At 45.0% G+C, this 27203-nt stretch overlaps 1 long non-coding RNA gene across 1 annotated transcript in view; it reads left to right on the top strand.

Moving 5' to 3' along the window:
* LOC308562875 overlaps window positions 1-11024 on the top strand; it is a 40988-nt gene extending 29964 nt beyond the window's left edge. Inside the window, exons 11-12 of the long non-coding RNA XR_013999687.1 lie at window positions 6994-7147; window positions 10813-11024. This is a non-coding gene — a long non-coding RNA (uncharacterized lncRNA). The remainder of the gene's footprint in view (window positions 1-6993; window positions 7148-10812) is intronic.
* The last annotated feature ends 16179 nt before the right edge of the window (window positions 11025-27203 follow it).

The following is a 27203-nucleotide window of genomic DNA, read 5'->3' as shown; positions in this document are numbered from 1 at the left end:
AGTAATTTGAACAGAAAAGTTAAAGATAAAAATTATTAGCTATAAGAAAGGATTGGAGCAACATGGGATTGGCAAGTAAAAAGTAAAGAACTGTAAAGAAAAGCGGAACAGTGGATATAAGGTCCGAGGGTAGTCTTACCCTTAGGACTGACATGGAGTGCCTGAGGAAGGGCCCAGGCACCAGGGTGTGATCCAGACCAGGGTTCTGGAGAGGCCGTGGTTATGGCTCATTGGCTAGTGGATGAGCCTCTGAGGTACTGCCCTCTGGGGTTTCAGTGGGGGAGCCATCCACATGGAGATGCCATGCCTTGGAGCTTGCAGTACAACTGCCCAAGATGGTGCTAAGGAAGGCTGTTCACAGGGAGGTGCTTCATTTGCAGCATTTCACTCTGAAGTCACCTGAAGATGTCCTGGGGAAAGCTGCTTGCCTCTGGGCACTGCTGGCTGCCGCACAGGGCAGGAGCTAGGGCCTGCTCTTCAGGAGCTGAGTGTTGGAGAAGCTGCTCATGGAGCCAGGTGCTGGAGAAACCATGTGTGCTGCTGGAACTGGGACCTGCAGAAGCCGAATGCACTGCCAGAGCCTGGTGATGCATAAAGCAGGCAGAGCTGTAGAAGCTGACACGGAGGAGTGGACTGGACATGGAGATAAACTTAACAGCATGCCAGCTGGCAAAGGGGAAATTATCACAAGGCCCAACTTCATTACTGCAGAGCAGGCAATGAGAGGTGAATTTGGAAATGAGAGGCAGTAAATTTGTAATTGGCACACTGGGAAAACACTGTGGGTTATCTAATGCTGCACCATCTAATACAATAGCCACTTGTCACATGTGGCTATTCCAATTTGTAATAATTAAAATGAAGTAAAATTGTGTCGCTGGCCGGGTAGCTCAGTTGGTTTAGGCATTGTCCCGATATGCCAAAGTTGCAGATTCAGTCCCCTGTCAGGACACATGTAAGAGTCAATCAGTGAATGCATAAATAAGTGGAACAACAAATCTCTCTCTCTCTCTCAAATCAATAAATTTTAAAAAATTGAGTAAAAATGTAAATTCTAGTCTTCAGTCACACCAGCCACATTTCAAGTGCTCGATAGCCACATGTGAACGGTACAGATATAGAACATTTCCATCATCACAGAAATATCGATTGAACAGTTCTGATCTAATGAATCTGGATTGCCTCTTTGCTTTGGCTGTTGGAAACCTTGGAGATAAATTCAGCCTCCAAGGTCAAGCATAAAGTCTGTCTCTAGCAAGCACAGGCCTGTATTCTCACCCCTGGCTTCTTCATCCGAATTTCCTAGTCAGTTTGTTTTATCTTCTGTTCCTTTCAGTGAACTTTAAAAACATACATTTGGGAATTGAGATGGGTAAAATAAAAAGCTTTTCAGTAAAACGAAATTATTTTTAAAGCTGGATGAAATCAACCAGCTTGTTTTTCAAATATAGAAGCCAAAGCCCAGGGAGTGAAAGGAAGTCACCCAAAGTCACAGAGTTAGAACTGGGGTGATGATTCAGGTCTTATGACTCCCATTCCAGGTCTCACTGCCTAGGATGCGCTTTGTGCCCAAGATCGGAGAGCAGGGTAATGCCATCCAAAGAAATAATTAGAGATTTAGTCCGTGATTCATGGTTCTCTTCTGAGGCTCAAAGGCTCAGATGAGAAGGGAAATATAAACAGGCACAGGGAAAGGTCATGGCCGCTCACAGCAGACCTGCCAGGATCACTTGTCACTCTCACACTGTTTTTCTTCTTGGGTGGGGGCTAGTTGTTCCTCTGCAGCCATCACTCAGGACCCTGATCACATCTTAGGTGCATCTTGATTCCAGCCTGCCTTGCTGTCCTTCGAGTTTCTGTTCTACTGGGTCCCCAGTGACCTCTGCCCACTCAGCTAACTTCTCCTTATGAAACTACGAGGCCATAGCATGCTCTAAATGGCAGAAATTATAGATATTTGAAGGTTGTCTATGTATACATATGGCTCATAGAAATGACAGACAGAACAACTGAGAGCGGCTATGCCAATCTTCTCTGTATTGTTCCAATTTTAGTATATGTGCTGGGACAGCGAGCATGCACATCTCTCTTGTTCACTGCTGTAGCTGAAGGGCCAGAACAGAGACTGCACATAGTAGGTGCTTAATAAAGATCACTTGGGCGAGAGGTCTCATTTACTTGTCTCAACAACCCTGAATGGAAGGATGATTACTTTCATTTTACAGAAAGGCCCAGAGAAGTGCAGTAAATTGCCCATGTCGCTCAGCTAGAGCCAAGATTTGAGTCGTGGGCACTCTGAAGCTGTCCTTCCCCGTCATCTGGTCTGAAGGCTCTTTGCTCCCATGACTGCAAGTGCTGGGAGGAACTGGAGCCCAGAGGAGGGAGCCAACTGCTGACAACTGCCCAGGGACTCATCTCTCTGTTGGTTTTCTCTCCACTGTAAAATTCTGTATGTTTCCAAAGCCAGAGAACTGGGCCCTGTCTTTTGTCCCAGGACATCTTCCTCAGGTTTTCTAGGAAGACAAAAGAGAGGCAGGATGGGCCCTTCAGGCTTGCAGAGCCCTCATTCCTTGGCTGCTCACAATCCATTTCACAGTGGAGAGAAGTGAGGCTCGGGTAAAGGAAAGGCTGTCTTTAGTCCCACAGCTGTTGCAGCCATTTTTGCCCATCTGAGGGAAGGGACCCACTGGGAGTGTTCTAGGAAGAGTGAGGGATGCCTGTGGCAGTGGGCCTCCGGCTCGTCGTGCGTCAGCATCACCCAGAAGGCTTGTTAAAACCCAGATTGATGACTCCCCCACCCCTGATTCAGTGGGTCTGGGTGGGGTCTGAAAATTTGCATTTTGACAAGTTCCCTGGTAAAGCTGGGGAGCACACTTGGAAGACCACTGCCTTATGCTGTGTTATTTCTTCAGGCCAGTGGGGCCTCTGTGCCCCTGGAATCCTAATAATAACATCCAACCTTTTGTTGAGCAGTTACCACGTGCTTGATACTCCTCTTATGACTTCACATAAAATGACTCAAACCCACAATATTCCCATTTTCCACATGGGGAAACTGAGGCACAGAGAGGTTACGTAACTTGCTCAAGGTTGTATCAGCCATAAGAACTGGAGCTGGGCTTTGAACCCAGGTAGCCTGGCTCTAAAGCCCACACCTATGAGCGCCACACTATAGTGCCCACCTGTCATCAGTACCTGCCCTTTCACCAAGACTGAGGGACTAGTCCCACCTAAATACACAGGGCAGGGACCAGGGGCCACGTTAACCATTTGGCTTACAACTCCCTCCCTCCCCCAGTTTAGATCCTGGGCTGCATTTAAATAGAATGCAGACCTTGCCCAGTCCTCAAGCAAGTGACAGATGACACCTTTGCTGGCATTTTGTGAGCCAATCTCCGGCATAAAGCTACTTGTTGACAGCTCCTCAGCTAGATGCAATCAGCAATTATGCCCTGTCAGAGGCTTATAAATAGCTTCCCCTTGGAGTTAGTGACTCGGAAGGTAAAGGTGTCTTGAAGAGGATCCTGTAGAGACAAGCTGGCGATGACACCCAAGGGCCTGGCTGGGAGGACAAAGCCTTATATTGAACAGCGGCCAAAAATAACTCTTTTATATTGAGAGGAAGAGCCAATGAAACTTCATGGTAGTTGAGGAAAAAATGCAGATGTCAACTTTCCTGAGGCTGTTATAAGTGACTATAAGTGGCACATTTAGCCACACAGTCCCAGAGAAATTCAGAGGGAAGTATAAAGTCAGAGCTGGGACCTCAAGGATCTGAGAGCCAGCTCCTTTGTGTCCCATGAGGAATCTAAGGCCCAGTGGGGGTCAGGTGCTGCTTAAGGTCCCACAGCGAATCAGTTTCCCTGACTTGCCATCCAATGAATGGGCTCAGGAATCTGGGAGGGGAGATGCAGGTTGTCTAGGCAAAGGCAGGCCCGCAGAAGAGGCCAAAGGTGGGCGCACAGACCAGACCTGTTTTGTCTTCCTCTGTCCAACCTGCATAGTCATCAGGAGGGTATTTCTAGTACTCACATTTTAGCAGGTTGTTTATTGCCTGTTTAAAGCTTTCAATGGCTTCTCATGGGACAGGATGAAGTCGCACTCCTTGTGGAATGGGTCAAGTTCAAGCTCCCCGGGCAGTAGAGCGTGATGGCTCAGAGCAGGGACCGTGGAGTCAGAGAGACACGGGTCCAAGTCTTGGCCTTGCCACTTATTAGCTGGTGACATTTAGTAAGTTACTGGATCTTTCACATGCTCAGCTGCAAATTGGGCTATCAAGTAGCAATTAATCTCACATATTTGAGATTAGATGAGACAATACAAGTGAAACTGCTTAGCAGTTTGCTTGACTCATAATATGCATTGCTATTAATATTACTATTAATTATTCTATCTATGGCATTCAAGGCTCCCCCCCGCCCCGCTGTGATTCAGTCCCAGCCCACCTCTCCAGTCTTGTCTTTTTTCCTGCTTTGCTCTCACAATTAGGAAGGACTTGTTATATCTCCTTGGTGCTGGGCTCTCTGCTCTTTCTGCCTGGACAGCCCTTTCTTCTCCTGGCCTTTAAGACTCAGCGTAGGTAGCTCCTTGCCTGGGAAATATTTTTGGACTTCTAGTTGGTATTATGAGTTTTTTATGTGAAGATAAAGGTCAATCACAGAACTTGACCACAGGGGTGAAGAACAGGAGTTTGGAGTTTTCAGCAGCCTGAGTCTGAGTCCTGATTCTGCCAACTACTTGCTGTGCAACTTGGAGACGGGCCTCTCTGTGCTCCAGGTTCTTTATGGGTGTAGTATCAGTGACCTCAGGACCTCTGGGAGATGGTCTCTGCAGAGGGTTGAGCACAGGCTCTCGTGCATGGTAAGTGCTATTAACTACCATTAAGTAGTTGATAATTATCAGGGAGCAACTTGCACTTAAGTACCTGACTACACTCACTTCCTTCTTCATCTCACGTCATCCCTGGCTAGTGCTTAATCTAATGGTTATACCTTGTGAGTTTTTAGGTATAAAGCAATTCTGTGCCCCTGTCCATCTATCCACCACCCATCCATTCATCTTTCAACTATCCAACTATCCATCCACCTACCATTCTCCCAGCCACCACCCACCCATCCATCCACTATATATGAATGTAGCCACCACCCAGCCATTCGTTATGCACCATCCATCCATCTTTCCACACTCCACCCACTGTGCGTAATCTACCCACCCTTCCATCCTCTCCACCAACAGGAAACAAGCATCTCCTGTGCCTCAGCACTTGTGGAGATGTAGAGAGAAATCAGTGAAGGCAGTGAGGTGTCAGAAAGATCAGGAGCTTTGGCATCGAACAGACCTGAATTCTAGACCAGGCTGACTTCATGACCCCTAATATTGCTTCACTCTGAGAATTTGGCAAGAAACTTCTCATACCACATCTGCCTGTAACAGATGTCCTCATACTGCGTGTCTGAGCATTGGTGCCACCATGAAACATCTTTCATAGGAAACTCCTTTTAATGGTTTGCATTATCCCCCCCCCCCATTCTGTCCCTTTTCCCCAACCTAGTTGTGAGATCCTTTAGAGCAAGGACAATTTTCTTGGCCCTTTGTATCTGCCTCAGTGTCTAATACTACGCTTCTGCCTGGCAGCTCTCCATGATTGCTTTTCTATCCTTGTCGCCCCTGGACTGTCTGCAGTAATAATAATAATTATTATGGCTAATATTTACTGAACACTTACTACGAGCCAGGTTTTGCCACTGAATTCATTATTTCATTTGAGGTTTACCACAATGCCATGAAGTAGGTAGTTTTAAACACCCATTTTACAAATGAGGGGACTGACGCTCAAAAAAGCAGTCACTGGCCCAAGATTGCGAAGCTGCTAATTGACAGAGTCAAGAGTGCATGCAGCCAGTCTGACGCCAGAGCCTGTGAGCTTCTCTGTGACACTGTGCCACTCCCTCTGCTATCAGAGGGACAAATATAGTCATATTTGTCATATAGTCATATTTGTCCCACTTGCGTCAAAGGATGGTCTGAACACAGTACAATGAAAGAGCAGGAGAGGGCTTTAAAAAAAAGTTAAGAGTTCAAAGGAAAAGCATTGTCATTAAACTTTGGGGATTTTCAGAAGTTATTAAATAGTGCAGGTTCCCTGACACTATCATCCAGTACCATCTCCCCTCTATTAATACTTCCCAAGGGAATGATGTTGATGAGAAACTAGTGCGTAATTGGGAGGAAATTGCTCCTTGCAGGTCTTTTAGAGGCAACTTTAAATCTCTACCTTGTAGATAAAGAGGTTTTTGAGAAGTTCAATTTTGGTGCCTCATTTGAAGAAATGACAGAAAACTATCCATCTATTTGGGATTTGGGATAATAGGGAGTTGGATCTATATTTTGCCTGTCTCCGGTCTAGACTCAAGGACTGCCTGGGGCCGGGGCTGGGCTTTATCCACTGTGTATTTCTGGTTCGTTTTAGGTATTCCACATCCCGGTGGGAGAGAGAACTTAGGGAGGACCCTCCCTGCGATAATGCTGATCCGTAAAGCAACCTCTCTGGCCTGGAGGAAAGAGCTTTATCCAGGCCTGGGTGGGTGGCTATCCCAGTGGCAGTAGAGGAAGCAGAATTAACTCAAACCACATTGAATGGCTTCCCCCTCTGAAAAGGGGACTCTATCACCTGGAGGAGGTAGGGAAAGGGGCTCTAAATCACAGGTGTCCACCAGTCAGGCATCCAAACTCAACAGTCAGAGCAAGACCTCTTTCTGCACATCCAAACTGTGACCACCTTATCTTGCACTTACAAGAAAATAGCAGAGCTCATTAGCTGGGTGATGACTTCCTGCCAAATCAAGAGAAACTCGAGACAATGGAATTATGCATCCATTAGGGGAGCGAGGCAGATGATAATGACAGTTGACATTTACTGTGTCAGGCTCTGATACACACCTGGCAGGCACTATCTCCTTTAATTCAACAGGTTCCATTATTATCACCCTTTAGGGAGAAGGCACTTGGAGAAGTTGAGTCACCTTCCAAATGGATCGTGCAGCTCAGACTCCAGAGGCCAACTCCCTCATCCCCCAGCTTTTCATTTTGAAAAATTTCAAGCCAACTGGAGACTTGCAAGAGTAGTACAGCAACACCCATGTATCCTGTACGTATTCCATCAATCGTTAACATTTTGCCATATTCGTGCCGCACTCGGGATCTTCAACATTAATATATTCTACGTTCAAGTTTACATTCTATTGTCACATTTCTCCAGTTATCCTCAGAATGTCCTCGTTAGATTCAGGGCGTGCGTTTTGGGCGGGAGGGCCTTAGTAGTAATGCTGTGTCCTTGTTAGTGCATCACATAAGAAGGCATGTGATATCAGTGCGTCCCTCATCGGCGACTCCAAATTTGGTCCTTTGCTTAAAACAGTGTTCACCAGATTTGTCACTGGAAAGGGACCCTCCTCCCTCTGTAACTAAGTAACTCATGGGGTGATACTCAGAGACTGCGTGACTACCCTGTTCTTTATCCATGTAAGTCCCCTGCACATATAGGCTTTATGTACAGACATGGGGTGTGTCCACGGCACGTTATTAAATTTAAAAAGCTAGTGGCAGAGCAGTGCTGGTAATTACAACCTTCCTTCCTTTGTAAGTGATTATCCATGCAAATAAATGCACATGAGAAAGGTGCTGGTTGGGAAAGGACTGCCGGCTGGCTGGTTTTTTGCAGGAAGCCCCAGCCGTGAGTACCTGTGGGCCTTTGCTCTCAGGCTGCTCATTTTTCCAGAGTGGACTCTTCCAGTTGTCTGCCTGCTGCAGGAAAAGCCTGACTCAGAGCAGAGAGAATGAGGTCTCGGCCTTCAGATTCTACCTCTCACTTAACTCAGCTCCCTCCTGATTTCCAGATGGAAACCCCCAAGGCCAGAGTCTCTTGTTTCAATCCAGAAAGACACCCTCTAATATTATGCCTGGGGGAGGGGGAGTCCTCTCCCAGAAGCTATTATAACTGCTTCTTTTATAGACTTTTAACAAACCTGCCATTTCCTGCTCTGTGTGGGCCCTATTTTAAGAGGCACATAACACCTTCAATTCCTGAGCCTTTGGGGGAGTTGACAGCGTAAATTGGATGGTTTTTCTGTGTCTCCACTGCCGAGCATAGGTTTAGCTTTCTGAGTCTGGAGTCAGTCACCATTTGTCCATTGCTGCGTTGCTTCCATGTTTTAGGGCGTTGTCTTCTCTCTTGTCCTCTCCACACTGGGGATCACTTCTTTCATCTCTTTACTTGATGAAAGTGGGAACTTGGAAGGGTGCAGAGGTAAGCCCATGTGCTCCATCGGTCACTGTTAACCCCAAATCTGTACCTTATATAGTTTTTTTATGGTTTCAATTTTTAAAAAATGAGCTCTTATTTTGAAAAACAAACTAAATGTTACTATATATTATTGTATTATAATATATATAACTAGGGGAAGGGATTAGCCAAAGAACTTATATGCATAACCCACAGACACAGACAATAGTGTGGTGAAGGCGGGGGTGGGGGGCTGGATAGAGCTGGGCCGAAAAAAGAAAAAAAGAAAAAAAGAGAAACAAACTAAATGTTAATATATATTCTCACATATTATATATGAATATTTAGTTTGTTTTAGTGTATATATATGTACTACACGCACACACACATACTTAGAATGTATCTTTTTAAAGTCACCACATATAAGAGGCATAATAGAAGCCGTCTGACTGCAAGTGAGAGAAAATCACCTCCGGGGGGCCCAAGTACAGGAGGGAATTTCTTGGCTCACGGAGCTGAGCCGGCCGGGGCCAGGTCTCGGGACCCCCTGGACACCGGCTGTGGGACCTCTCTTTCCATCTTCGGCTTTCGCTGCAGCCTCTCTCCCTTGCTCCCCATCCGCACAGGTTGCCACCGGCGAAATGGGGCTGTCAGGAAGAATGAGTGATGGAAAGGGCTGAGAATGAAGCGCAGCAAACACAGGAGCTTTCTGAAATCCTAACCAGTAATAAGCATAATTGCTTTTCAGAAACCTGCCCGAGCCCCCCCGCAGAGCAGCGCACGCGAGGCGGAGGCGAGGTCTCAGCTCAGCCTGAGCGGAGGGAGCGGGAAGGGCCCCGGGGAGTGAGTCAGCCGTCAGCCTGGGACCCGCGGTCTCCGTCCAGGCCCGGGAGCTGCGCCCACTCGGGAGCTGCTCCAGGCCTTGCTCTCAGGGCTGAGGGCTGAGGGTGCTGGAGGGCGAGGTCAGAGGTCACTGCTGCCCTGGCCTCCCTGCTGCCGTGGGCGTGCGCCTGTGACCCCTCCCCAGCTTTGACAGGCTGAGCTGTTGCGCAGGTTGAAGGACAGGGGTCGGGTCTGTTTGTCCCACAGATATTCAGATAATGGGAGAAGCACAGGAAGGAGCGGGAGGGGAGGCCTGGGGCAAGAAGATGTGCTGCAAGCTCAGGGTCAAGTAGCTAGTTCTTGTTGCCAAGGCAGCATTCCTGATAGTTTCTTAGGCTGTGTAAGTGTAGGATCTCAGACAAATTATTTTATTTCTTTTATCCTAGGTTTTCTCATGTATAAAATGGAGCAGCCCATTAAGCCCCCTACCTTATAGATGTTAAAAGCCCGAGAGAACATTTTATTTTCCATTTTCTCCCTTTTATTTGTATAGAAATAAATACTTCAATAAGCCCATGTTATGTTTAAACCACCAAAGGCAATTTCTGTGGTGCTGTACAGACAGGGAAAGGAATGCATTTTGCTCCTGAGAGGGAGAGAAAAAAACAAGAAACGATGACACTGCTAGACAGACTTTGCAGGAAGCCTCTTGCCTGCTTCCTGCGGCTCCCAAGTCTTTGGTCAAGTTGATAACACAAAATGCTCTGTGTGAGTCGAGTTCTTGGACAAAAAAGTGAAGAGGCTGAGTAGACAGGGGATAAAACAGAGGGCACAGCTAAGAAAGGCCCTTTGCAGAAATCAGAAGGGAGGACTTTATAGCCATGAAATGGGAGTCTGAGCAAAGAAAGCTCTAGATCTGTAAGAGGGGGGCCTAACGGAGGGACCACGATGTATGACGTCTGAGGAGGTTTAAAACGATAGTGAATGGGGAGTCTTGGGCACAACATGATTATAGTAAAGGCTTTGTAACAGTAGCTACTATTATTTAAATTGCCACTACAATTAGTGCTCCTGGTACTTTCCCCTGCCTCTCAGGGAGTGGGGGCTGTGGGCCTAACCAGTCTGCTATTACAGGCATTTTGCTTCTCAACTAGGAAATGCAGTTAGTACAGGAGTTGAAATTTACTGAGCCTCACTAGCAATAAAAAAAAATGCAAATTAAAACCACAAAACAGCATTTTGTCTATTTGAAGAAGATTTGGTTTTTCAAGTGTTAGGACCTGGTATGGATATGAGCGAGGGGAAATCAGCAATCCTAAATCATGTAGGTGGGAGTACAAGTTGTTACAACTTTTCCTGAAGACAATTTCACCAGAAAGCACTAAGAGCATGAAAAACATGCATGTCCTTTGACTTAGCAATTCCACGTCTAGAAATAACATATAGTAGATGCTTGCAAAGATTCAGTTAGAGGGCATACTGTGCTGATTATTGCAGTGAAAAATTGGAAATAGCTAAATATTCAACAACTGGGACTTAATTAAATAAACAAATGGAGCCTCCATTCCTAGGGCTACAAAGCAGTCATTCTAAATGATGTTGGAAGCATATCCATTGACACAGTTAAAAAGATAATCAGAAAGAAGCAGGGAACACACTGCATGTGTGCTATGGTTTCAGTAGTGGACATGAGCTTTTCATCTCCCCAGGGTCTTCTTGGCTAGACCAGGACATTAAAGGACACCCCGGGCTCATGACTCAAGCTGGACTAATGAGGGTCATTGCCAGGATGATGACAGACCTCTCAGGAAAGAAGCAACTCTCTTTCGACAGGCATAAGGACTGAGGACCATGCATGCCAAGAGCCATAGTGTCCCTTTTGCCATCATGTGCTCGCCAGAGATCAAACCAAACGGGAAAGTAGAACCAACAGGTGCAGCTCAACAGATTCTGATGACATTCCCCGAGCCCCTGGGTCCACCTGCTCCTGAATTTTCAACTCTAGGCAATAATACATTTATTTTATCGTTTACATTAAAGTCTTGACTAAAACCCATTTTTATAAATATTAGTAACAAAATGTCCATAAATGTAGACACCAAGATATTGATTGTGATTTTCTCTTGGTGAGAAGGCTGTGTTGTTGTTTATTGTCTTTTTTTTTTTTTTTTGTAGAACATTGTGGTAGTTTGAAAACATGTCCACAAATTCTTTGACCCCTCTGCCAGCAAAAGATGGGGTCTATGTCCTCTCCTATTCAGTCTGGAGTGACCTTAGTGACCTGGGAATAGCTGAAAGAGCGTTGGAGGGGAACTGACTTGCTCAAAGTTGTATAGCAGGTAAGTGACAGCAGGACCTGATTTGAGTCAAAGCCTCTCCCTGTGTGATACCATCCAAGTTAGATCATTCACCTGATTAGCTAATATTGTTATGAATCTCTTCTTTAACATGAAAAAGAGTATGGACTTCGAACCATAAACACTACACAATACTGCTTCTCCTACTTGTAAAATACCTGGCACTTGACAGTAATCAATGATCAAAGCAACAATTTCCCCTGGTCATCAAGGCTGACTAAAGGGATCATCACAATTAAGGGTGCAAGAAGGGAGCTAAAAAAAATCCTGGGGTGGATTTGTGACCCTCTAGATCTGGGTTTATATTCTGAGTTCAAGGCCTGGTTCCACCAATTGGTAGGGGTGTGGCCTTGGGCAAGTCACTTAACCTCTTTGTGTCTCACTTGTTTTCGTCCAAAAATTGGGGGTGGAGGGAATAACAGTATCTTTCTCCTAGGGCCATTGTGAGGACTGAGTGAGTTAGAACTTATAAGTGCTTTTTGATCCGGGCACATACTAAACACTGAAAAAGTATTACCTTGATGGTGAGGATGGTGGTCTTTGAGTGTTTACCCTGTACCGGGCTTTCCATTCATCGTCTTATTCCAGACTCACACTAACTCCAGAAGGCAATACACACACACACACACACACACAAAATCTCCACTGAGGTGAGAGCTTGGGCTCAGAGACTTTAAATAACTTGCCCAGGTCACGCAGCAAGTACATGGTGAACCTGGAATTTGAATCTCCATTTATTTGGTTTCGAAGTCTGAATCTTTATCCACCCCCACCCTTCCTCCTGTCAGTCAGCAGCCCTCCCAGACTGGAAGAACATGGGGGCAGAAAGCATTCTTACTAATTTCCATACCCTCCACCCCCACCCCCACCCCACCCCCCAGCGCTGGAGCAGAGCGGGCATCCCATCCTGAAATTGTTTGCTGGAAGATTCCTTGACCTCTCCTCCCACTCCTGGCACTTCCAGCCCCTCAGCCGCCTCCCCTCTACTTCCTTGAACCGGCTTTTACTGAACACAAGAGGAGGGATGGTGAGAAAACGCCTTTCTCCCCAAGGCTGCAGTGACTCAGAAGGCTGGCGCTCCCGTCTATATAAGTACATATGTTTGCACCTGCTCCGGTGGCAGCGTGCACAGAGGTGCCGCTCAGGGATGCGGGTGGAGGGGAGGCGACGGTGTGGCTCGCGGCTCAGGTCAGATTGAACTCTACCTGTTCCTACAGGACAGACTGACTGCCAGGGCCCTCTCTGCTGCATCACTGCCATGGGCCCGCCTTCTCTCCGGGAGAGCATTTCCACCTGGGCCCACAGTCTCTCGCTGCTGCGCACCCATGTCAGATCTGGAGTCTCCTGGCTGCTTTCCCAGCAGTGTAGGCCCAGGTGAGAGCCACCCAGGCCCTTGTCAGCAAAGAGAGGAGCAATCGAAGCTGCAGCAGGAGGCACCCTGTCAGGAAACGGGGGGTGTGAGGTGGAGAATCCGTTGGGAAACGTGGTCTAGAGAAAGTCTTTTATCCATCCATCCATCCATCCATCCATCCATCCATCCATCCATCCATCCATCCATCCATCCATTTTTCCATCTGTTTTTCATTCAACCATTAGTTACATCTACCCACCGATTATATACACCCATCTTTTACATTCATTTATCTATCCCTTCAGGCACAAAATATGTACTGAGCGTTTACTTGGTGCCAGACACTGTACTGAACACTGAGGATATAGTGAACAAGTCAGGTATTTTGCCTTCGTGGTGCTTACATTCTAGCATGAATCCAGACAATCAACAGATAACCATGCCAATAACTTTTTAGTTACAGGCTCCAAGGAGTGTTATAGAAACGAGGCAGGTGGTATTAAGAGATTCTGTACCTGGAGAGCTTGAGCTAGTCTTGGAGTCAGGGAAGCTTCTGAGAGTTCATAACGAGAAAGGGCCATCCATCCATTTGGGAGCTGAGCAGATCTTTATAAGCAGAGAGAGGAACCTGAGGACAGCTTTGAGGTTGAGAAAGCCTTTGTGTCTTCTCACAGAGCAAGGGGCAGGTGGCTTGAGCGAGGGAAGGAGGAGAGAGTGATAGGAGACTGGATCTGGAGGCTTTGGGAGGCCAGATCACCCAGGGCTTTGAAAGCAATGGAAGGATTTGGTGTCTGATTTTGCTGTGGCTCCATTTTCCATTTGAAGAAGTTCCATGGAAAGAAATGGGAGTTTCATAGCTTTGTTTAGCAGAAAGATGGCAAACCATGGCAGGACAGCGCAGAGCTCGGCTGAACTCTTGGCTCTACCACACTACAGATATGTGACCTTAGGCAGGTAGGCTCTTTAACTTCCCTGACTCAGATTTTTCACCCATCAAATAGTGACAATCCTGCTTTTCTTTCTTCCTTTGTTTAATATTGATAGAACACCTACTATGTATCAGGTGCTCTTCTGGACACTGATGGTATTCCAATGACCCAAACAGACTAAACTCACTGAGTTGTTGTAGGATTACATAAAATAATACATATAAAACATTTGGTACCATGGTTAGTCCATTGCATATGCTTATTAGATGGTGCTGTTTTGATAATTATGTTAAATATTAATCAAGGAACACTCACCTACTGCTGCTCAGTGTACTGGGAGCTCCCAGGAAACAGCAGGCAGCATTTTCCGCTTCAGTCGCAGCGCCCCCATTCGCCTGTCCTCCCAGCGCAGGAACGGGGCGCCCTTCGCTCCCAGCTCTGCCCTTGCTTCTCCGAGGAGCCTCAGATGTGTCTGCCCAGCTCCAGTCCTCATTCACTAACACAGTTCGGGGCTCTTGGTTTCGTACTTGACATTGATAATTGTTGACCCAAAATACACATTCCCCCCGTCTTCCGTACTAAACGCATCACGACTTTGTTGGTGCCTGTGCTGCGCACACTCTCAGGTGAATGCGAACTTTCCCAGCCTCTTTTGCACTCAGTAGTGACAGTTACGACCAAGGAGATGGAAGCAAAAGCCTTTTGGAAGTAAAAGGAATAAATGTAGAGCCTTCTACCTGTTCTAAATTTTTCTTTCTTTGAATGTGGTTGTGATGTCTGGAGCTGTGGCAGCCATCTGGGAACCGTGGAGTGACAACCATAAAGATGAAAGCAAATACGATGGAACAGAAAGACCAAAAAAACCAAACAAAAAAAACGGGTCCTTGGTGAAAAAGCTGATTATTTGAATTTTCTGTTACTTAGAGCTGAATGGTCTACCTGTCTTATGGTTATAACAGCCTTCCAACTTGCCTCCCCCAGGTTTAGCCTCCTAATTCATCCTCTGCATAGCTGCCCAAAGTATGTTTTGAAATATACAGACCTGATCACTCCTGGTTGAAAAAATTTTTTTACTATATCTTTATTGATTTCAGAGGGAGGGAGAGAGGGAGTTGAAACATCAATGACGAGAGAGAGTCATTGATCGGCTGCCCCCTGCACACCCTGGACTGGGGATGGAGCCCGCAACCCGGGCCTGTGTCCTGACCGGAAATCCAGCTGCGATCTCCTGGATCCCAGTAGATGTTCAAGCGCTGAGCCACGCCCGGCTGGGCTGGAAATTTTTCTAAAGGTTTCCCTTCACCTACAACAGTTCCTGGGCATTGTGTTATTTTCTGGCTAAATGGAGGTTTCAGAGAGCATCTCAGCACCTTGATGAGGTGGTGGCGTTTTTTTTCTGATGAATATTGCAGTAATATTTTAAATAAAAGTATTAAATTTTAGTTTACCTGAACTTAAAGGAAAAAACAAGTGAAGTGAAATTAAAGCAATTGCTGATTTTCAAAGAATTTTTCTTCACCCGTGGGATATTGTTTCTTAACAGGTCACTCTGAGGGAATTATTAAGGAGATACGACAACTAAATGCAGTGTGAGATCCTGGATAGGATTCTGGACTGGAAAAAGGACAGCAGTGGGGAAACCGACAATATTTTAATGCGGCCTGTAGTTTTGTTAATAGTGTTCTGTCGATGCCGATTTCTTTGTTTGGTGATTGTACCATGGCCACGTAAAATGTTAACATTAACAGTAAAATGTGAGTAGCATACCAAATTCTCTGTATTATTTTTTTTAACTTTTTTGTAATTCTAAAAATAACTCAAAATGTTCTTTAAAATTACTTTAAGATTAAGAAATTTATAAAATACAAGAGAATAGAGTAGTTTTTAATTACGTTTTTATTCTAGAGAGTATGAGATCACTCCCTGTTATGAAACATGATGGCATTAGCACCCTTAAAATTATTTTCATTTTCTCTTTCCCAACTTGCCAATTTTTGTTAATTATTTTCATATTGTCAAGATTTAAAACACTGACTTTTTTTTGGCAACCGTAATTATTACTGGAGCTGTTGAAACTTAATTATGTATTGAAATAATTCAGTGCTCACCACTACTCCTTTTGTTTCCCGAATTCTTTATTTTGATTTATCTCTTTATTGGCTGAATTTCATATATAAGTACTCTTCCCATGAATGCCTCATTGCTGCTGTGTTGTCTGAGCTCATGAACACTTGAAAATGTCAGTGTGTCGCCATCACATTATACAAATGAAAGCTTGGCTGGGTATCAGTTCTGTCTGTTCAGAAAGAACTCTGTAGACATTGCTCTACTATTTTCTGTCCTGAAGGGTTAAACTTTTTTTTTTACATACAGTGGAGTTAAATTTTTGGTAGATTGTTTTATGAAGTTTAATACATATAACATTCACATAACCACAATCAGAATCAGAATAAAAACCGGCCCATCATTCCTCAAAATTTCCCCATCCTGCCCCTTTATAGATAAACTTTCCCCTGACCATTAAACCCTGGCAACCACTGATCTATTTATTCTTTGTCCCTATAATTTTGCCTTATAGATATCATACAAATAGAACAAATTATACATTACGTAGCCTTTTGTTACTGATTTCTTTCGCTCAGCATAATGCCTCTGAAATGCATCCATATTGTTGTGTGTACACACGGTTCATTCTTTTTATTACTCACTAGTATTATATTGATGATCCACAATTTGCTTATCAATTATTGAGGGCCAGGGTGGCTCAACCATTTTCCTTCCCACCAGCGATGTATGAGAGCTTACTGAGCATGGAACTCTATAGGGGAGGTTCCAATTTTTGGCCTATTTTATGTCTTAATGTTGCATTTTGGGTGGTCTTTATGTATTCTGATTACAAGTGCTTTGCAAAATGTGTAATTTGCAATTATTTTCTCCCCATATGGAGTTTGGTTTTTCTCCATTCGTCCAGCAGAGCACACATTTTAAATTCTGATGAAGTCCGATTTGCGGGTAATTTTTAATGGATCATGCTTTTGGTGCCATGTCTATGAACTCTCTGCCTAACTAAAGGTCGCGAAGATTTCTCCTACATTTTCTTTGAAAAGTTTTGGTTTATATTCTACCTGTGATCATTTTGAGTTAATTTTTGTATAAGGAGTAAGGTATAAGTTGAGGTGTTTTGTTTTTGTATGTGGATACCCCAATGTACCAACACCGTTTGCTGAAACCCCTCGTTTCCCCATTGAATTGCTTTTGCACCCGTGCTGAGAGGCCGTTGGCCTAGCCTCTAGCGCTGGGCCAGGGATCCCCACGCCTGTCCTGGTGTTAGCACCTCGCTGTCTTTATTACTGCGGCTTTATAGCACATGTTAAACTTGGCTAGTGTGAGCCCACCAACATTGTTTTCTTTATCAAAATGGTTTTGGCCATTCTAGCTCTTTCGCTTATTCATATACATTTTAGAATCACCTTGCCTATATCTGCAGAAAAGGCCCTGCTGTGATCTCTGTCAGAACTGCATTAGTTTGGGGATACCTGATTTTGTAACTACGCTGTCTTTCGATCAGCAAGTGTGCTATGACTTTCCATTTTATTTAGGTCTTTTATCCGAGATTTGGAGTTTCAGATCCCACACATGTTCTGTTAGACTTATACCCAAATATTTTTACCTGTTTAGGACTTATTATGAAAGGTACTATTTTTAAAACTTCAGTTTCTAATTGTTTATTAATAGTACATAGAAATAGGATTAATTTTTACATGTTGACCTTATATCTTGTAACCTCGCCAAACTCACCAATCAGTTCTAGTAGCTCTTTCTCTTCGTATATTCCTTGGAATTTCCTATATAGACAATCAGATTGTCTATGATAGGGACAGTTTTATTTATTCCTTTCCAATATGTATGCCTTTTATTTCTTTTAGTTGCCTTTTTGCAGTGACTAGGACTTACAGTACAATGGCAAATGCCCTTTTAATGTCCAGTAATTTTCTTTTCTCTGAAGTGTACTTTGCCTGATATTAATAGAGCTGCCCCAGTTTTCTTTTTGTTGATACTTGCACGGAGTATTATTTTCATCCTGCTAACCTACCTATGTCATTCATTTAAAATGAGATTCTTGTCAAGAGCTTATAGTTGAGTCTTTTTAAAAATTTAAATTTGACAATCCTTATCTTTTAATTGGTTTATTTAGAGTATTTTCATTTAATGTAATTATTGGTAAGTTTGAATTTAGGTCAACAATTTGATTAGTATTTTCTTTCTCTTTTAAATCATTTTTTATTTTTCAATTATAGTTGACATACAATATTATATTAGTTTCAAGTGTATACCCCAATGATTAGACATTACATAACTTATTAAGTGAACATCCCGATGTATCTCATACCCACCTGACACCGTGCATACTTATTAGAATATTACTGACTCTACTCCCCATGCTGCACTTTACATCCCATGACTATTCTGTGACAACCACTTTGTGCTTCTTAATCCCCTCACCTTTTTCACCCATCTCCCCAAACCCCTCCCATCTGGCAACCATCAAAATGTTCTCTGTATCTATGAGTCTGTTTCTGTTCTACTTTGTTTATTTTATTTTTTAAATTCACTTGTGATAGATATGTTTTTACTGCCATTTTATTGTTCATATTTTTAATCTTTTTTCTTCTTCTTCTTAAAAAATACCCTTAACATTTCATGTAATACTGGTTTGGTGGAGATGAACTCCATTAGCTTTTTCTTGTCTGGGAAGGTCTCTATATGTCCCTAGATTCTAAATGATAGCTTTGCTGGGTAGAGCAATCTTGGTTGTAGGTCCATGTTTTTCATCACTTTGAATATTTCTTGCCTCTCCCTTCTGGCCTGCAGAGTTTCTGTTGAGAAATCAGCTGACAGTCCTATGGGAGCTCCCTTGTAGGCAGCTAATTGCTTTTCTCTTGCTGCTTTTAAGATTCTCTCTTTGTCTTTAACCTTTTGCATTTTCACTATGATGTGCTTGGTATGGGCCTCTTGGGTTCATCTTGTTTGGGATTCTGACTTTCTGGACTTGTAAGTCTATTTCCTTCACCAGGTTAGGGAAGTTTTCTGTCATTATTTTTTTAATTTCTTGCTCTCTCTTCGTCTGGCAACCCCATGACACAAACATTGAAATGCTTGAAGTTGTCCCAGAGGCTCCTTACACTATCCTCATTTTTTGGATTCTTTTTTCTTTTTTGCGTTCTGATTGAGTGTTTTAGGCTTCTTTTTATTCCAAATCGCTGATTTGACCCTCTGCTTTACCTACTCCACTGTTGATTCCCTGTAATTAATTCTTTATTTCAGTTAGTGTATTCTTTATTTCTGACTGGTTCTTTTTTATGTTTTCTGGTTCTCTTTTCATGTTTCCTAATCTCTTTGTTGACTTTCTCTCTGAGATAGTTGAGGATCCTTATAACCAGTGTTTTGAACTCTGCATTTGATAAATTGCTTGTCTCCATTTTTTAAAGTTTTTTTTCTATAGTTTTGTTCTGTTTTTTCATTTGGTACATGTTTCTTTGTCTCCTCATTTTGGCGGCCTCCCTGTGTTGGTTTCTATGTATTAGGTGGAGCTGTTATGTCTACTGGGCTTGTTAGAGTGGCCTTATATAGTGTCCTGTAGGGCTCAGTGGCACAGATTCCCTTGTCACTCAAGCTAGGCACTCCCTTCAGGTGCACCCCCCCCCCTCCCCCCGCCGTGTGGGCTGTGAACGCCTTTCTGTTGTAGTTATTAGCAAATCAATGAGAGGGATTTATTATCTTCAGGCAAATCAGCGGAGGACTAGCTACAACCACCATGGAGGATCAGCTGTGCAGGGGCTGACCCCACAGAGCAGGGCTTAATTCAGCAGGCCTCTGGTGCCCACTGAGTCTGCCCCTTGAGTGTGTGGCTTATGGAGGTGGTTGGGTGGTGCTTCAATGTGGTCTGAAGCTGTCCACTGGGTGTACTGGCTTTGGGGCCTCTGGGGAGGTGCAGGCCAAGGTCAGTCACCACCTGTGTTCTGCCTGAGTCCACCTGGCATGAGCTACAAAGCAATCTGTAGATGGCTGAAACTTGTGCTGGGCTTAGAGGTACACAGGAGAGGCCAAGCTGTGAACCAAGGCCAGCTGCTCGTAGTGCCGGGCCTGGGGCCACTTAGCAAATGTACGGGGCACGCCAAGGCCAGATGCTGCTTGTTTGAGAGATTTTAGGAAAGTCTGAAGCATGAGCCAAGATAGGCCATTAGTATGGAAGCAGCTTGGGTGGGCCAGCAAGTTGGGTGGGGTGGGGCCTCAGGGAATCAAGAGGCGGGGTGAACAGTGTGAGCCAGGTCCATGGAGACTCAGATATGGCACCTGCCAGCTGGCTCTGGGGGGGGGTCTCAGAAAATGAACAATGGCTTCTGCCAGCACTTTTGTCTGGCAGAAAGCTGCCCTCCCCAGCTCTCGCCCTGATGCCAGGCAATTCAGTTCCTGCACATATGTCCTTTGTGCCTTTCTAGCTGCTGCCCAGGCCCTGGAGCTCAGAGGGAGTGCGTCTGAGTAAGTCTGTGTGCGCCCGTTAAGAGGAGCTGCCTGGGACTCCTGCAGCCTCCATCTCCCTCGGCCTCAATCCCTGCTGGTTTTTACAGCCAGAAGTTATGGGGATGTCTCCTCTCGGCACTGGAACCCTGGGCTGGGGGGCCTGATGTGGGCTGGGACCCCTCGCTCCTCAGGGGTTATCTCCATAGCCGAGACATCCCTCCCCATTTTTATCTGCCACACATGGGAATGGCACCAGCCTATTCTGCTTCTCCGCCCCTCTTACCAGTCTCAGTGTGGCTTCCTTCAATCCTTAGTTGTAGGAACTTCCATTCAGCTAGATTACAGGCAGTTATGGTTGATGGTTCTTCTGTAGTTTAGTTGTAATTTTGATCTGGTTGTGGAAGGAGGCGAGTTCGTGTTTACCTATGCCTTCATCTTGACCAGAAGTCTTTTATTCCTTTTTTTAAAAAATAATCCTCACTGAGGATAGGTTTTTATTGATTCTAGAGAGACAGGAAGGGAGAGAGAGAAACATTGATGTGAGAGAGAAACATTGATTGGTTTTCTCCTATTCGTGCCCCGACCTGGGATTGAACCCACAACCTAGGTCTGAGCCCTAATTGGAAATTGAATCTGCAACCAACTGAGCCACCTGTCCAGGGACATATTCTTTTTTTACTTCTGGGTGTTTTTTTTCCCCTCTGTTGTCCCTTTCCTGATTTCTTTGTATTTTTTGAATATTTTTTTAGTATTCCATTTAAACTTTTCCAGTTTTATTTTACTATATCTTTTTCCCCCCTAATATATCTCTTTGTAAAGAGATATAATAGTTTTTAGTGGTTGCTCTAAGGCTTACAGTATATATACAGGACTTTTAACAGTTTACTAGGATCATAGAAATGTAGTGATTAACTCAGTGTAGGGGTGGAAAAAAGAAAAAAGTTAAGTATGACTCTGAAATTCTTGGATCAGGTAATTGGGTATAAAGTGATGTCATTCACTATCAGGGTGACTATAAATTGGGGAACACATCTGGGGGAAATGAGTTTTGTTTGGAACATGTGGAGTTTGGGATACCCGTCGAGCATTCAGGTGGAGATGTCAGAAGGCAATCTATCACATGGGCCTGAGGCAAAATGAAGGATCCTGGGCTTACGGATAGATTTGGAAGGTATTAGCTGCAGTCAGCATCTGTTGTTTTTTACACTCAACATTTGTTTGCCTCTGGTAAACCATCCCAACTGTTGGCCTCGTGAGAGGGACTAACCCACTGTCAACTCAAGAAGTGGGCCTTGAGTGGACTCAACTAATTATCCTATCTCATTTCTCCTGGCCACAGGCTTTGGTTCAGGGTTAGACTTGTAACCAAATTTGGCCAGTGACAATGATGTCTAATCCTTCTGTCCCATGGTCCTGGGGAGACACACTTTGTTTCTAATTGGAGCTAATTGGATAGGAAGTAAGATCTGAAGCTGCTGCTGTCATCTGTCTTCCCTGAAGGACAAGCCATCTGAAAATATGTCAGCAAGAGAGGAAGCAAAGGGATACCAGGAATAAGTGGGTCCAGGGGATACTGTTTGAGCCCCTGATCAATCTGTGCTTAGTCTCTAGACTTTTCAATCATGTGAGCCAATAGGTTTTATATTTCCTAAATTATGTTGGACCAAGCTTTCTATACCTTTCTAGTGGGTATAGAAGCCATGGTGGTGCATGAGCGTGTGGAATGAGTGCGTCAAGAGAGGAGAAAAGAGGGCGCCCCACGTGAGGGACAAGCAGCGGAAAAGGAGCCCGTGAGGGAGGGTGAGAGGAGCGCTCAGAGACAGAGGCGAGATCTTTGTCTTGGAAGCCTTAAAAGAGGGTGAGTCGAGAAATAGAGAATAATTACCGGTGTAAAATACCAATCGAGGATCAGCCAGGTAAGAACTGAGAAGGGCCCTTTGGATCTATCAGCAGTTGTAGTTACCAAGCTAGAAGGATTCTTGAATTATCACTCTATACTCTCTTCCACAGACAAAAAAATAAAAATAAAAATTGAGGCAATGAGCTAGTTGGGTTTTTTTAATAGCAGATACAAGATGACAATAAGTAAAGATCAGGGGTCCAAGGGTCCTTAAAGGTCTCCTGACTCAGTTACTTATCCGATACTTGCGTCTCTTATACAACATCTCTCTGAAGCCTGTGCTTCAGTACAAGTGCTGGGGAAGAACCCATTACTTCCCAGGTCTAATGAGAACCCCGGGTTTCTGACTTCTTACACTATGTTTTCTTTACTCCACAAAGCAGACACGTGCCAGGAGATTGTATGAATCTTGAATTGATCCCTGGGGAAGCTAGTTGGATTTTGGGAACTCAGAAGATTAAGTCAGACTTTGAGCTTTAAGGAAGCCCTTGGCCGAGTGGAACCCTCTGCTGTAACTCTGCCCGCTCCCTAAATAAAGCCAAATCCTTAGGGAATTCCGGGACTGGATATTCCAGGACCAGCATAGCACTTCCATGTGCATGTGTATAAGCACCTCAAACCCAACATGCCAAAAGCTGAACTCATTACCTTGCTCTACTAAAACCTACTTTTACTATTGAGACTCCCCTTATACCCGTGTGCTCAAGGTAAGACCCTCCAGGTCTCCTTGCCTCTTCTCTGTCCCCCACTCCCTATTTCTTATGATCACCGCCGTCTTCCCAGGGATCCTTAGAACTTGTCAACTTCTCCTTATTCCACCATCACACCCAAGTAGAGGCCACCATTACCTCTCATCTGGACAATGGTCAGTCTCCCAATTGGTTTTCTGCTCCCAGTGTCTTCCCATATCACCTGATCTCCACAGGGAAGCCTTATTGACTCCTGCTCAACACCCTTCAGTGACTTGCCATTGCCCTCAGGAAAAAGCACAGGCTCCCTAACATGGCCTGGAGTGTGGCCTTAATCCTGGGGCTATTTAGCTTCACCTTGTGTCTCCCTTTCTCACGCTCATGTCTTCTACCTCCTTGAAGAAGCTCTGCTGTTTTTCTCTTTTCTTGGAACTGTTTTGCGTCACCTCCCTCTTCCTTTCAATAATACCTGTGAGTTCTTTGTTTGGATAGCACCTTCTCAAGAAATCCTTCCCTAACTCCCCACCACTGGCAGGACTGGTGCCACCCCTATTCTCCCACAGCATGTTGGTGTTCCTCAATTACAGAACTCTTACTGTTCTCTAGTTACCTGTTTTGGAATATTTCTCCCCTGTTTTGCTTTAAGGTCCATGAGGATAAGAACCATGCCTGCCCTCTTTATCACTGTCTTCTTATTGCCTGGCACAGTGCCTGGCACACAGTGTGTGTTACGTGTATACAATTCTCTGGTTTAGTTTTCGTTTAATGCTTATGGTGTTGTTAGCACCACTTGGCTGAAAATAAGCTGAGCTCGGGTAAGTTCATGTTACAACATTCTTATTACACCTTACAGAGTCCAGCTGAGCACAGGCCCTCGCTAAGATACAAACCCTCAAAGATCTTCCCCAGGAGTGAACATTTTCAATGCCAGAAATTTCTCCTGGAACCCCAGTAAGCCCCTTGATGACATCAAAGCCAATCAGATTTTCTGGTGAGCATGAGCTAAAAACCATTAGTAAATGTGATTTAAGCCTAAATCCAGGGCCTTGAAGGTCTAATCATCCATTCACTCATTTGTTCAGCAAATACTGTTGGCACCTATTCCATGCCAGTCCCTGTGCTAGATGCTGAGGGCACAAGACCAACAGGGCCCCTGTCCATTGGTTAACATGAAGGTGGTCAGGTTGAGCATGGGGAAAGGGATGGCTATAAATTACATAATTACCTGGTGATTTTGATTAGTGCTACGAAGGAAAGCATTGGGTGCTCTAACAGAATATAATAAGGGGACCTGATGTAGGCGTCAAGAATCAGAGAGTGTTTCCCTGAAGCAGTGACGTAAGGTATACATGTATTTTGCCAGGCAATGAAGTGAGCAAAGAGTGTTCCAGGCAGAGGAAGCAGTGGAGCAAAGGGGTTTGGAAGGTGTGAGGGGGCGTTATGCCTTTAGTTCCCGAAGGAAGGCAACCGGCAAGGCATTTGAGGGGAGAGATGGGCAAAATGGGGCTGGAGAAGAAATCAGATCCAGATCATGCAGGTCCTGTAGACTTGTAGATTTCTATCTAAGAATAATGGAAAGCTCTCACGGTGAACTGTTCAATCCTCTGAGCAAACAGGAGTAGCTGGTGTCAAGTACTTGGTATGTGTTTGTCATAATATCCATGCATGGTAGGTGTAGTGGTTTAAAACTTGGCTGCAAATGAACACTCCTCTCACTTAGAGGTAGGCTCTATTCCCCGCCCCTTAATCTGGGTGGGTTTGTGATGGCTTTGACCAATCGAGTACAAAGGAAACGACTCTATGTGACTTCCATGTTTCATAAAAGGTCACGAAACTTGAGCCTGTTCACTAGAAAACTAGCTCTTCGATGATAGAGTGCCCATAGGCAAGTGCTCTAGTCATTGTTACAGATGAACCCAGCCTTTGAGTCACCCCAGATGGGGACTGTGTGAATGAAGAAACTTCCAGGTTATTCCAACCTCCAGCCATTTGGGTTTTCCCATTTGAGGCCCCAGATTTCATGCAGCAGAGACAAGCCAAACCTGTTATGTCCTTCTGAATTCCTGACCTAAGGATCTGTGAGCGTCATAAAATGGTGGTTTTGTTATGCCACAAAGTATTAATATGGAATAGATATTATGCAGAAGCAGATAGCTGGAAGAAGTATTATTATCCCACTTTACAGATGGAGAAGCTGAGTTTCAGAAAGATTAAGCAGAGCCAAGATCTGAACCAAGGTGTGGGTAATAAAAGAGCTTGTTCTCTTAGGCGCCACCTGCTGAGTTAAGCTCCTTGACAAAACCTCCCAAGTACCACCCCTATTACTGTTTCAATCTGGACACCCTCCTCGGCCAATCGAGATTTTAATGGCCGATTTAGTTAGAGAAACAGCCTTTATGAAATATTTGAGTCACAATCTTTTCAAATAATTGAAAGGTATCCACTCTGCGATCAGTTCTTTCCTGATTTTATTTTCCCTTCCACACCTCCAGGCAGGAGCCAGACACTTCTGCCAAGCCTGACAGATCTGCTCCGCCTCTCCTTCGTCTGCCCCCCGAGTGCAAATACCCACGGGCCCCCATTAAATCCCAATCAGGCTTGGAGAGAGCTGATTCAGCCCCCCCTCCTGCCTCCCGGGAAGAGTTAAGGATGAGCAGATCATTTATTGGAGTAATTCTGGGAGCTAAGGCAGAGCCATGGCTGGAAGCCACCCACTAACTAGAAACCCAGGACATCAATCAACCAAACTGATTTTTCTGCTGCCGCAACCATTTAAACAGTTAGCTTTGCTTGGGGCTTTGTCCAAAGTTACTCAACCAGTGGGTTCCTGAACGATAAGTCACCACAACCTCATTTCACTGTCTCTGTGTCCTGGGGCTGCCTCTTTACTCACTTCTTGTGAGGGGTTGAAGTTCATTTGTTGCACTCTAAAGAGAAGAGAGTCTGCACTGCTTGCGCACCCGCTCTGGCTATAGCAGGAAGATGAAAAAGGAGCCCGAGGTCTGCTGGGATATTAATATACTTCTCTCATTTGACGCCCTGCAGAGGCAGGGGAAGGTGTTTTAAGTCCATTTCAGCGCCCCCTGCTGGTCCCCTTTCCAACTGCAGCAGATGCATGATCCAGATTGTGGGTGTGCGTCTGGGGGGTTGGGGGTGGATCCTTACAAGCCATGTGTAAGGGGAAGGGAGACCTTAGCCATACAAACCTCTTTTCCTCATTTTACAAGTGGGGAAACTGAGGCCAAAAAGAAAAATAGGATTTATTCAAGGTCATGGTTTACTAAGTCTAGGTTAACTTCAGAACTGCTCTCTGTGGCTGGCTTTTTTTTTCTTTTCTGGGACCCAGGAGTGCCCAGCACATAAAGTGGCTCGTGCGGCACAGCATGAAATCAGGAGGTCCTGGATGTGAATCCAAGCTCTTCCACTTCATAGTTGTCATGAGAAGGTAGCTCTCTGAGCCTCAGATTACTCATCTGTAAAATAGGGGGTAAAGAGAAAAAAGTAAAATAGGGGTTTGTAAACATCCCTTCACCACACACTGGTTCAAAAACGACAATCTACCGTGTGCCAGGCCGGGTGCTGGGTACTTGGAATTTAACAAGGCACAGGACATTGCAGTGCCTGTCCTCTTGGAGGGTGGCAGTCTAGTGAGAAAATTAGAAGACACACAGACACAGAGCAGAAACTCGACAATTGTTAGAAGGAAGCCACTTTCCCTGTGATCCCCCCCCACTTTCCGAGTGTGGGGAGGCTTGGGGTTTTGCCCCAGCTGTAGAAGCCTAGGAGTGTAGATGACTTGAAGAGATTAAGTTGTTTGAAGGCCCAGACCACATAAATCTTTGTATTCACTGTGCCGGCCCCGGGATGTCCTCAGTAAGCACTTGCTGGGCGCGCGGGCGCCGGGCTCTGGCTCCCTCGGGCTCCCCGGCGGGCCGCCGGCCGCTGTCCGTGGTGCTGAAAGCAGATCCCTGCGCTCGGCTTGAGGCGGCGCAGGTGCCGCGGCGGCGAATGGAGCCCGGGGGCGGGGGGCCAGCTTCTCACTCGCTGTTAGCCACATCTTCATCGCCCTATCTTGGAATCTAAAGCTGATGCCTCTTTTCCCAGCTGTCCCCACTTGGCTTTTTTTTTTTTTTTTTTTTTTTTGCTGGCTGGAAACTCTGGGCAGCTAGGTGTTCTTAATGACCGCACAGGTTCACAATCTCTGCAATGGGAGCCCATAGCCCTATTTGAAATTGTTCTTGAAAATTGGTGGACCCTTTTTAAACGTCTTTCTAAGCAAGGAAAAGGAAACAATCATAGATTCCTCCCCCTCCCCACCCCCTGCTGATTTCACCCATGTCTGTCACCCAAGA

This window comes from Miniopterus schreibersii, assembly GCF_964146895.1.
Source record: "Miniopterus schreibersii genome assembly, chromosome: 10".
Lineage (NCBI taxonomy): Eukaryota > Metazoa > Chordata > Mammalia > Chiroptera > Miniopteridae > Miniopterus > Miniopterus schreibersii.
This window is presented reverse-complemented; position numbering and strand designations above follow the sequence as displayed.